The sequence below is a fragment of the Ciconia boyciana genome, chromosome 8 (genome assembly GCF_034638445.1).
Source record: "Ciconia boyciana chromosome 8, ASM3463844v1, whole genome shotgun sequence".
NCBI classification, from domain to species: domain Eukaryota; kingdom Metazoa; phylum Chordata; class Aves; order Ciconiiformes; family Ciconiidae; genus Ciconia; species Ciconia boyciana.
In genome coordinates, this window is record NC_132941.1 from 16565429 (window position 1) to 16577816 (window position 12388).

The following is a 12388-nucleotide window of genomic DNA, read 5'->3' on the forward strand; positions in this document are numbered from 1 at the left end:
ACAAATTATCGGGAGACACCTTTTGGATCTGGAATTCCAAACGTTCAAATAATACTTGCAGTTCATAATTTATTCATTTTCCCAATTGTTTCTCAACAGGCTTTAGCAATCTACAATGAAGACATATTAACTGAAAAAATTGTGTGCTTTCAGGTCTCCTAGAAAACGAATGCATAAAAATTGTACTATAATTCACTTTGGAACATAGTGATTTTGTTCATCAGTTTCTACGTATTCAAAATATGGAAAGCAACTTCATTTTTCACAGCTTGGTTCATGTCATTCTGCACCTGATAAAAAACAAACATGTAAATAACAAAGAATTCAACTGAAAGTTAATGTTAAAATTTCCTTCTATCTGACATACTGTTGTCAAAGCCCAAACACCTAGGACTACAGGAACAGACATAAGAGATCAAACCAGACACACTCTAAAAATCTGGTCAGAGAGAAATCAATACTGAATAATCCAGAAAAAAAAAATTAAAATTTATCCAGGAAATTAGTAGTTGAGTTATGCCCTGAAAGAATGAGATCTTGTACTCCTCATATACTTTTATTCCCTAGTTTAAATTGGATTTTCTCCTTCCTCCCATCTGCCTTCAGTGAGCAGGTTTTGGACGGCTTGTAAAACTGGGCAAACAAATATATGCAGCATGAAATGTGATCACAGAATTTTCAGGAAGAATCATCTTACTAGTTCTTGCTTTATCTTAACCAAGGTTTCAAGTGAGCAGACAGCCCTTAAAATCTTCTGGCTCAGAAGGAAGAAAAAAAGGAGGAGAACAGATTTCAGAAGAGCTAGATGAAAAGGTTAAAGAATAGGCTAGCAAGAAACACAGAAATCTGAAGAAAACAAATAGCCCAATCCTATAAGGTGCTGAGTACTTGCAATACCCATTAAAATGAAAAGTAGTTGACAAACATAAAGAATTTCCTGAAATCACGTCTAAAGGAACAGTCTCTGCCTTTCTGTGATGGATACACACAGGAAAGTGTCCATCATTTTAGTCACTGCTTGGTCAAACTTTTTATCTGTCTAGACATCCTTTTTAAAAAAAAAAAAAAACACCACACACACAAAAAACCCAAACAAACAAAACCTCAAAAAGCCCACATGTTTCTCTCTTGCTTTTTGTGCTTGCCCCTCTATGGCTATCTGAGTTTTTAGATTTCTCTTTTCATACACTAACACATACAAAATTACTAAAGAAAGATGATCAACAAATTATGTCTATGGACGAACCACATCCTCCAGCTTTATTCAGATTAGTCTGAGATAAACTGGGGAAGATTCCAGCAGACCCAGAGGATTTTTCCAGTCCTAGCATCTCCTATGCCTTCCTCCTCCTCTGCCCCTGTGAAGCCAGCATGTCCCTTTCCTCCAGAGATCCAAACCATTATGGTGCTAAGGGCATAAGCTAGCAAGGGCTATTCAAAGCACAGCTCTCACCACTCTTTTTTTTTTTACTGGATGCTCAAGATACCACAGTGTTAAAAGACATCCTTTCCTCCCCATGTTTCAGCACTGTTGAAGGGTGTCAATTATTAGGCTTTAAGTGGGGAATGAATTCACTTGTGTCTCCAGAACAATGTTTACGTTAACAAACACTTCAAAGTAGGCAATGTCTCTTCAACAGTAGAACACTTTATACAGATACAGACACTAGGTTACAGCAAAAAGAAAGCTATAGATACTCAGGAAAGAGCAAGAGGGAGCTTCTTAAATGAGAGATCCTGACTCATGGGAAGATTACCTTACTCCAAATAATTACAGATTGCTTTGCTACATATGCTGAATCGACACCCTTTTGCAGCTCAAATCAGCAGTCATCATTGTTAGTACTGTGAGAAAGACTGAGAAATAAACTAGCTTAATCACCCTGTAGGTACAAGCATTTTCAAGGTTATCCCAACTACTGCAGCTGTTCTGTTAGCATGTACTCCACCTGCATTAAGAACCACACTCTGGGCCTGTAAAAAGTGTTCAGCAATGCATGGATGCACAGCGAAGATTTAGAAACATTCATTGACATCTTATGTATATGGTCTCTGAATATCAAACACTTGAACCTTCTAATACAAATGCCCGAAGTAATATTTCATTTGTATTAAATGCTGTAATAGTGAGGAGAATGTCATACACTTTATCAGGGACATAAACATTGTACTATTAATACATAGCATTTAACAATTGTGTATAGATTTTTATAAATATATATATGTATGTTTCTGTGTGTGTATGCACTTTACACAACACTACATAAGATAATTATGCAAATTATATAGCTATAATGGATAATTATGAACCAAATTATACTCTAACATATCATCAGGTACTACTTTACTACCCTCTAATACGTATTTACTGCTACTGGTTCACAGATTTTTTGACTTGGAACAGCTTCAAAACCTACAATTTTTTAAGTCACCAGGAAACAAAACAAGTATTTCTTTCTCTCCCCATCCCAAATTTGGAATTTTAGACCCAAAACCCAAATACTGCCAGAAGCCCAGAAACAGAATTCTCACTGTCGCTGTAGTAGCAGGTTAAAATTCCAGCACTGCATGGCCTTGCAGTGCTGCCGAGAGGCAGCTTTATCTGGCTTGAAATTGACATTTAAGGCTTTGAATGGGACACAAATCAGCTGCCTAGCCATCTAACTTACTGGACCTTAGCATCATGACTTTTAAAATACTTTTAAAATCATTTTATACATCTTGTCTCTATGATTGGAATCACAGTGTGCAACGGTGTCTGGCCTTATGGGTAAAAGGGATAAAGCTCCTAATAAGTTTTATACACTGTTAATCTTTTTAATGACTTTTTGTATTGTACGATGCATATAGTATTAAGTATTCCACAAAATAATATCTTGCATAATAGTTTTCACAGGACTCCTGGAAAGGCCTGCAGAGCTCAGCAACAGCTTTGCCAATTTTGATAATGGCTCATCCCAAACTTATGCTAACAAATCTTTGTAGGACACCATTGTGTGACCACTTTTACTAAAAGAGAGAGTTGTACTAGAGTACTAGACAAAAGTACTCCAGAAATTTTTGCAAACTATGGCTCAAGCGATAGCAATTGTTATAATCTGGACTCAGTTCACCTATACAAGGAAAATTGTAACAAAAATTGTATGACAGCACTAATAAAAACTCTTAACACTGGTTCAGTATGCAGAATCTACTTTAAAATGTGTCCACAGTAAATTTTCCTTCCTCTTAAAGAGTCTAATTAAAAAAAAAAAAATTCATTGTTTGATAAGAAGTCTCATTTCTAGACATAATTGCATGGAGATAACTTTTGTAAATAGTGTGCACTGCAGAGGTTTTAGAAGAAATAACTACAGGCATCCACTGTAAAAGATGAGTTTGGAGAAACTCAGGATTCACTTAAATTGACTGAAGCCTTTTGATACCATATTGGTGAAACCATCAAACTCTTGCTTAGATGAACACACCTAGTGATTGTCAAAGCAAACAGTTCCTATGTGCTGCAAAAACAGGATTTCCCTTCAGCTATTTTGACTTAATTAAGGTTTTCTGACAAAACCAGTAAAAATAAAACAACTCTATTAAAAAAAAAAATCAAAGGACACAATGGAAAAAAACAGGACCATATCTGAGAGGCAAGAGAAAAGGAAACAAGCAGAAAGGGAGGAGAGGGTGTTTAAAGCAAAATATAGCTCCCAAGAACATATCCTTAAAAATTTTCCCCATATTTCCTCTAAAATACAGATTTCTTGGAAGTATGAAAATTTTAAGGGATCAGATGCCAAGACACCACTCTTAGACTGAGACCTTTGGATGCTTAGTCCTATTCCTTGAATTGAACAAAGGCCACTTTGGTAGACTGGGATTCAATTATACTCAAGCTAGGCAGACTCCCCCACTTAACCAATGGGCTGCCTGGTACTGGAGAGCTGTCTCATCTCTTTGTAATTGTTACTACAGTCCTAAGGCTAAAACACATCCAAATTCCCCCTTTTTTTTGCCTCTCCTTTCCACTGCAACACTCAATCATCTTCCATGCACCACTGACCTCTTCATTTCCCACTGCCTTTCTACAAACTCCAAGGCAGGCTTTTGTTTTTTTCTGAGTATCAAAATGGTGCCAAGCATAAATATTTGCAAGGGGAGTTTGTGAGAATAGCTAGTACCAAAAATTCGTAAGTAAACCTACAATTGACTAACTTCCTTGTGCAGACAAGGCTGGCTGTGCATATGAATACTGTGCCTGCACCCACCACCTACCAACTTGGCTCTGCCTTCCAGGGAATATAGCTATTATGCAGCAGTCTGGCCTGGAGTGTTGTCCCATGGCCCAGCAAGTGAGTTTCACTCAGTAATATCTTCCTGTGCTAATATTCTAAAGATTCTAATGTTTCTATCTTCTCATTCTTTTAAGTTCCCCATTGTTTTTTTTCTCTGAGCTTCAAACACATGTTCTTGCTGCATGTATTTAATTTCTCCTCGTCCTACAGAACGCTATGATCCAGAACTTATGCTGAATTTCTGACATAGCAAGTTGGTACCAGACAAGTGATTTCACTGCAGGATCACACAGCAAAAAAAGTAAGGCCATAGGAAGAAAACAAACTCCCACTTCCAGCATGGCTATCCTAAAATACAACTCCAAAAATGTCTTATCTTTTGCAAGACCGTCTCTTTTTTAATCAAAATTTACACCTGTCATGATAGTGTCAGTATATGTGAAATGGTTCCAAGGGATATGCACATAAGTAACAGAGGTTTTCTCCTGGTGCCTTAGAAATAAAATTGAAGAAAACAATGCTCTGAATCACGATGTTATAAGCAAGTACATGTACAGTTTTGAATCCTTTGGTCTATATTTCCTGTTTAGCTCTTGTCTACCTCTTCCAAGGTATGAGCTGACTTGACTTTTTACTAGAGCTGAAGAGGAAAATATTTTCACATCCCAAGAACATTGTCCAGCCCAAACTAGATTCAAAGCCAAAAACTTCAACAGCAACAAAATTGCAAATCAAAGCTCCAAGCATTTCAACATAAATTAGTCTAAATATGCTGTTGATAAATTGTGATTTCAACATTATTTTTTAATTACTAAAAATTAACAAATATTTCCAGACAATTAATAATTTTGAACAGCAGCAAATATTAACACTGATAACTTGGATGTAAAGGGGGAATGAAAGAAATGTTCAACTGAAATATTTTCCAAAACCTGTTATTTTTCACGTTGTCTCTGTTTCAAAATACAGCCAAAATATAAGTCAAAAGCAATGCCGGGTACCTCTACATCAACATAAGAGTGCCTGTAGTGGATGAACCCAAGGTCCATCTAGTTCAACCACCTGCAGTAGTGGCCAAAAGCAGATGCATACTCAGCAGGGGAAATTTACATATACATATAGCACTTTCCCCATGTACTCTCCCAGTCATCAACCATTTTCAGTTCACGGATCTCCCAATTAAGTGGTGGTGTCTGTGTTTAGTAATCCTCATTGGATTTCTCTTACATAGACACTTCCAGTTTCCAACTAACCTTATATAAATGCTTAATACCCACATCACACCCAGCAAGGAATTCCACAGATTAACTAAATGTCTCAAGGAGAACCATTTCATCATCTTTTGCTATCAAAATATTTTATCAAAATATTCCTTACATCTTGTACTGGGAGAGACATACAAGTGATCCCTGCTCTATTTTCTCCATGCCATTCATGATTTTATAGACATCTATCCATATCACTGTTGGTTGTCTTGTCTCCTGGCTGAAGAGTCCTTACCATTTAGCTTCACATTTGTCATTATTCATTTGCCCCTTCCTCTACCTGATAACATCATATGAACAAATATATTTTATCCAGGCAGTTTGTGACTATTTCTTCTTTTTGCTTTTAAGAAAATGCAAGCTCCAAATCAGGCATCTGAATAACTTGCAGAAACTCTGGACAAAAAAAATTTAGTCATGCATATATTTGAAAGGAAGCATTTTCATGAAGGGCGAAAGTATTTTTTCCAACATTTACCTGCTTTTAAATCTTACTTGAAACTACGAAAGTTTTGGTTAGGTAACGGAGGAGAGATGATCATTTGCTAACATTAATTTATAATAACAATTTGAGATCTAGATTATGTGCTAGTCCAAAGCATTCCTGGAAAGACATACTGTAATGATTTTCCAGTATTTTTGTTCATGAAATTCAGATTAGGTCAGATTAAACCATTGGGGTACTAATTCAATTTAGCAATTATGCATTGCACAAGTAGCACTTAACCGTTCATATTTAGAAGTATTTTACTTTAGATGAGGAAACTAGGAGGACAGCATATTTGTTACCCCATAAATAATGCAAACTGTTCAATAGCTGTGTGGTTGGTGCCTCCTTCTGCACCCTTTGCAAGACAGGAGAGATTTGGATGTGTTGTTCTGCACAGGGCATCAGCAGAGAACCCAGCAGCTACGTTCTAAACAAAGAGGCACTGCTGGTTTCTTTGTCCACTGGTTTCCCTTTCTTTGCAACAACAGTCTCACAAGCTAATTGATTATTGTACTTAAACTCACATTTTTCATGGAAAACTAACTAATATTTTTAAATTATGTGACAATGAAGGATAGAAAAGAGGAAAAAGTTATCTACCTAACTTAATCAGACAATAAAAGAGATATCAAGCTTTTGAGAATCAGCTTTCTTCCATTAAGTTTTCACCTGATATAAAAAGACAAAAGGAACAGTTAACAGTTTGGAGGGTGGGTGTTATTTCTTTGCCTTCTGTTCCAGCCATCACTTCAATACTTGATTCTAAATAAAGGAGATGTGAAAAATAAGTTTTGAAGTTTCACATAGTAAAGAAGGGTTTTACAGGGAAGAGAAAGATTAAAAGAATAAGGCACTAGAATCAAAGAGGTGAGTCTGGAGAATTTTGAGGCAACCCAGTGTTCAAAACCAATGACAGAACACAAATTTAGCAAGAAGAAAAATAAAAATACATACTCTAATACCTATAAATAATAAACAGATAATTTAGAGGAAAGCAAAAGGATAACCTACTAGTTTTTGTCTCTTAAAGGACAGGTTATACTGCATTTATTTCTCCCTCTTTTGAAACCATTAAATATAAATGCATTATTTGATTCATAGGTGACTTCAGAGATATGTCTCTGAATAGTTGAGACACACAACAGCAAACAGAAACCAAATCATGATCATATTTAATCTGTTTCATAATCTTTTCCAGTTTTTTTTAGCAAGACTCTTGTTTTGATGTTCTCATTTTATTCTCCAGATCCCCAAATACTCCCATTTAAGGCACTCTGAGGAACTGAAACTGTTTGTATCTGTCTCTACCACCTGCCCAAATGCTTTCAAGAGAGGCAATTTCAAGCAAAGAGCAGCAGGAAGTACATAAGTAGAAAATATAAAATGAACTGACAAGGGTCTCTTATCAATTATTTTGATATAAGCAACTTCTGAGAGTAGACTGCATTCCTTTATGTCTTAGACCACCAAGCAAACAAATTGTACTAAACAATGATCTGTACTGAATACTCTGAATATATTTTACAGTTCTTGTATATGCCACAAATTCAATGCTGGGTATTTTTTCAAATTACTTTTCCTTTGGAAAGCATTCTAATTTTAAAAGAGAGGGAGAAATATCATCTAGGTCTAAACTCTTTACTAACAAGTTAATAACTTTTTTAAAATCATGGTTCTGCTATTACTGAACAAGACATTACATTCTTTGCTTTCTTCAATTCCCTGCACCCAGAAATTAAATCTGAATAGAAGTAACCAGAAAATGATAGGGATATGGATCTCTGCTGACAGTTCTAACACTGTAGTTGCTAATCACATCTGCAAACAAATTTCCAGGTTCCTCACGCCTTCCACAAATAGCCCAGGTAAATAAAGAACACAGACCTGGGAGGCCCAGGGAGAGCGTAACAGAAAAACTTTCCCTTCGTTAAACTGTGGGATGAGTTTTTATGGATTATCTCAGACCACTGTGTCTTCCACAGTGCTCCAAAGCATGATAACAGTGTCTGATAATAATGAGTTCAGGAAAGATCAGCTGTATTTAGACACCAGAAAAAAAAGAGATTTCCCAATGTTAATTGTGTTTTAGTAAAGAATTGGAAATTTGACTTTTGATAGACATTGGATGGGTCTGATTTTTGAAGGGGGAAAAAAAAAGTATCCTCTGCACTTTAATGGTAAAGAATCACAGACAGACAGAATCATCCCTGATAACTAATGAGCTAATTTTTGAACAGGCACTCATATGCACACCTTCCACTGACAGTATCATTGTCTCATTAATGAAAACAAGGTACCAGATCCAATGAGTTCTTATATTAGCCTCTTTCTAAACATATCTTTCTTCCAATTCTGAGAGTCACTAATGCCACCCATTAGTAGCATTATCTGGATGATCTGAACGCCATGAAACACACAGGGAAGACAGTCAGTATGAACAGCATGGTTTTATGTGCTCTCCTCTTCATGGGTTTTTCAACAGAGGGTTAACAATGGTTAGTCAACAGCCTCTCCTCTCCCTTTAGTGCTGTTTGGGTACAAACTACACTCATGGTGAGTTTGTTGACTTATCTTTGGCATGTGTGCATGCATATAAGACAGGAGAAACAAGAAATGACAGCTCAGAGCATCTGATGCTGAGAAAATTATCACCTACTCATTATTAATTTAAACTTGAATAAAAAGGGAAGCTTTTTCCGAAAAGTGTCTTTCTAAACAGACCTCATAATTTTTAACCCAATTGCTACAGATTTTTCTTGCTTGCTTGCTATTTTTTCATTCATTCTTTTATGAGTGATACCTACTTTTCATTTGGCAAGGTGAGCAAGTCAAGGAGAGTGAAAATAAAAAGGAACTGCATGAGGATATAAAAAAATTAAGCACTTTGATAATATACCAAGAAACAGATGTTAGTTTTGACTGCCTTATCTTGCCTGGCACTCTGGAGCAACCAAAAAGACCTAGATTTCCCAAAAAACTGCTCCATGTTTTAGAGTTCTCACCTAGGTACTACATGAGATGGAACCTTCAACAGTTAGTCAATGGCATCCAAAAGCCTTGAACTGACAGAAACAATAAAAATCAGCTTATATGCAAGTACCTTAACTACTAATCTCAACAAAATAGAGAATGGACCATACCCTGCTTCAAGATACTACTGTAAATCAGTGAGATAAAAGCAAACAAGTGCTAGCCTAATGTTTCCAGTCTATTCCCATCATCTTTTTGATTGGATACATTTTTAAATAGCAGAAGTCCAGTCCTGATTTTGTGTCAGCTATTGTACAAGAAACTTTGCCCAAAGAGATATAAAATGCTTAGGTAAATATAGAGCAACTGAAACATATCATTTATTTCTTTTTACACACTATTCCTTAAATTTTGTAGGATTTTCAGATTTAAGAGTCCTTTACCATGCATGTTCTAATAGTCTACTATTTCTTCATGTCATTTTGTGTCAGTTGCAGCAAATGGCTTTCCCTAGAAAGCACCTAGTCTGGAGGTTATGACAGGCACTGCTAAACAAAGTAGAAGGGGTTAGTGAAGAGGATTTTCCATATCCAACAGGAACACCAGCAACTATGCTTCTAGCAAGAATAGCTTTAAGGAAAGGATTTGTCAAATTGAGAGACCTGAACACTTCCATGCCATTTGCTCTTCTTTTAAGTGATAAAAAAAAATCTGGCTATCGGAAATGAGGAAATCTGTGATATATCCCACTTTCCATGGCCCAAACAAAAATCATTAACATTATTTTTTTGAGGTAATTGAGCCTTTGCTCAATTTCACAACAGAATTCTCCAATTCTGGGGACCACAATAGTTGTGTCATTTGTTTCTTAAATGTTATTTTAGTGTGACCAGTATCCAACACATCACAATACATAAGCACATTTTTTGAAACATTTCTATGTATGAAAAGTAGTAAAAGCCATCCAAAAGATACTGGAGATTTAAGGCTCAGACAAACCCACTCATGAACATGAAGGGAGGCTGCAGTAAGGGTCAGAAGGCAATCAGAAAAAATACGTTGTGTTTAGGTAGTGGGGTATGTATGCATGCTTACATGTATGATTTTTAAGTATCCTTAACATACCAGCAGCCCAAAGTTCAGCTTCCATTCAAGGTTTACTTAATTTTTCAATTGCCTATGGATTAGGTGACTGCCATAGAAACATCCTCTTCAACCCTCTTCAGTGAGACCTTATTGAGAAACTCTTCCTGTAGAGTTCCATGACAGGAAGAAGGATGCTGAACATTATTTTTCTTAGCCAGAAAAGCTACTTTCCTTAATTGGGAACACCAATTTTAATCGAAGTATTTATGCTGTACCATAAGATGAATTTAAAATGTATTACTTAGCAAATATTAAAATTTTGCTCTTAACATTATATAGTCCTACTATACTTTGTCCTCATTCCTAACACATCTTTAGGCAAATTTTGTGGTGTGAAACAGATATTTTGTAGTTGTATTTTTATGCCAAATCAGACATGATATAGAAAGAAATATACTTAGATTCTGGATCTATCCCCAAAACCAGCATATGATATTTCATGGTTGCAAACTCTGGCCAGTGTCCAGACCTTTGTCTAGTTTCCAGTAAAGTTTTCATTTACAATTCTTAAAGCATTACTATCACATCTGTAAATTTCAGAAGAGACTCCAAAAATTCCATAGTTAAGAAAACCATATGCCTTCTCATCTTTTGGGGTGATTCAATCCAAGTCAGTCTCCTGGATTAAACTGCTTCTACAGGTAAATAGAAGATTTAGTTCAAATAATCTATGTTTGGTCTATATGGAATTATCATTATTATTACTATTTGCAACATCTCTTTTTACAGAAAAAATTATTTCTTCATTGTGGTGGGTTGACTCTGGCTGGACTCCAGGTGCCCACCAAAGCCATTCTATCACTCCTCCTCCTCAGCTGGGCAAGGGAGAGAAAAATATAATAAAAGACTCATGGGTCGAGATAAGGGCAGGCAGAGATCATTCACCAATTACTGTCACAGGCAAAACAGACTTGGGGAAATTAGTTTTATTACCAATTAAATCAGAGTAAGATAATGAGAAAAAAAATGAAATCTTAAAACACCTTCCCCCCACCCCTCCCTTCTTCCCGGGCTCATCTATATTCCCAATTTCTCTATCTCCTCCCCCGCAGCAGCACAGGGGGGACAGGGAACGGGGGTTGCAGTCAGTTCCTCACACCTTGTTTCTGCCACTCCTTCCTCCTCAGGGGGAGGACTCCTCACACTCTTCCCCTGCTCCAGCGAGGGGTCCCTCCCACGGGAGACAGTCCTCCACGAACTTCTCCAACGTGAACCCTTCCCACGGGCTGCAGTTCTTCACAAACTGCTCCAGCGTAGGTCTCTTCCATGGGGTGCAGTCCTTCAGGAACAGACTGCTCCAGCATGGGTCCCCCACAGGGTCACAAGTCCTGCCAGCAAAACTGCTCCAGCATGGGCTCCTCTCTCTCCATGGGTCCACAGGTCCTGCCAGGAGCCTGCTCCAGTGCAGGCTTGCCTGGGGTCACAGCCTGCTTTGGGCAAATCCTGCATGGGGTCCTCCTCCGGTATCTGGCAGGTGGATATCTGCCCCACCATTAACCTCCACAGGCTGCAGGGGGACAGACGGCTTCACCATGGTCTTTACCATGGGCTGCAGGAGAACCTCTGCTCTGGTGCCTGGAGCACCTCCTCCCCCTCCTTCTTCACTGACCTTGGTATCTGCAGCGTTGTTCCTCTCACATATTCTCAGTCCTCTCTCCAGCTGCAGTTGTGCAGTTTTTTTCCCCCCCTTCTTAAATACGTTACCACAGAGGTGCTACCACCATCACTGATGGGCTCGGCCAGCAGTGGGTCTGTCTTGGAGCTGGCTGGCATTGGCTCTATCGGACAGAGGGGAAGCTGCTAGCAGCTTCTCACAGAAGCCACCCCTGTAGCCCCACCACTATCAAAACCTTGCCACGCAAACACAATATATTCAAACTTACTAGCTTTCCCATTCTTCATATGCTCCTTTCATCTTTGTTTGGAGCTCGTATTATTAGAAGCAGGATGGGCATCACCTAAAGCAATAAACACTAATAAAGCAAATAATTAAATGCTAACAGTGAGAAACAATAACTGAACTCTTATCTTGCACATCCCAATATGCACTGCATTCAGATGGCTACTAGACCTACTACCAAGTATGTAGGTGTGTCTCCTTTTTTTATTTTTTTAAAAATCCCAATTAAAAAAAAGTTTCATTTTGTTCAACTGGGATTCACTCTTTTGGTTTTACTTTTCAGTGAGAAAACACGATTATCTCAGCTCAAATCTAAAAGGGTTTTGGTTTGTCTGCC

At 37.5% G+C, this 12388-nt stretch overlaps 2 protein-coding genes across 5 annotated transcripts in view; one reads left to right on the forward strand and one right to left on the reverse strand.

The window, feature by feature from the left end:
- ALDH1A2 (aldehyde dehydrogenase 1 family member A2) overlaps positions 1–12388 on the reverse strand; it is a 214198-nt gene that overhangs the window by 190668 nt on the left and 11142 nt on the right. The window lies entirely within an intron of this gene.
- LIPC (lipase C, hepatic type) overlaps positions 1–12388 on the forward strand; it is a 64630-nt gene that overhangs the window by 31384 nt on the left and 20858 nt on the right. The window contains exon 2 of one of the 4 annotated variants that reach the window (XM_072870182.1): positions 10692–10792. The exons of the other annotated variants lie outside the window; for them this stretch is intronic. The gene's annotated coding sequence lies outside the window, so the exon portion shown is untranslated. The remainder of the gene's footprint in view (positions 1–10691; positions 10793–12388) is intronic. 4 annotated transcript variants of the gene reach the window in all.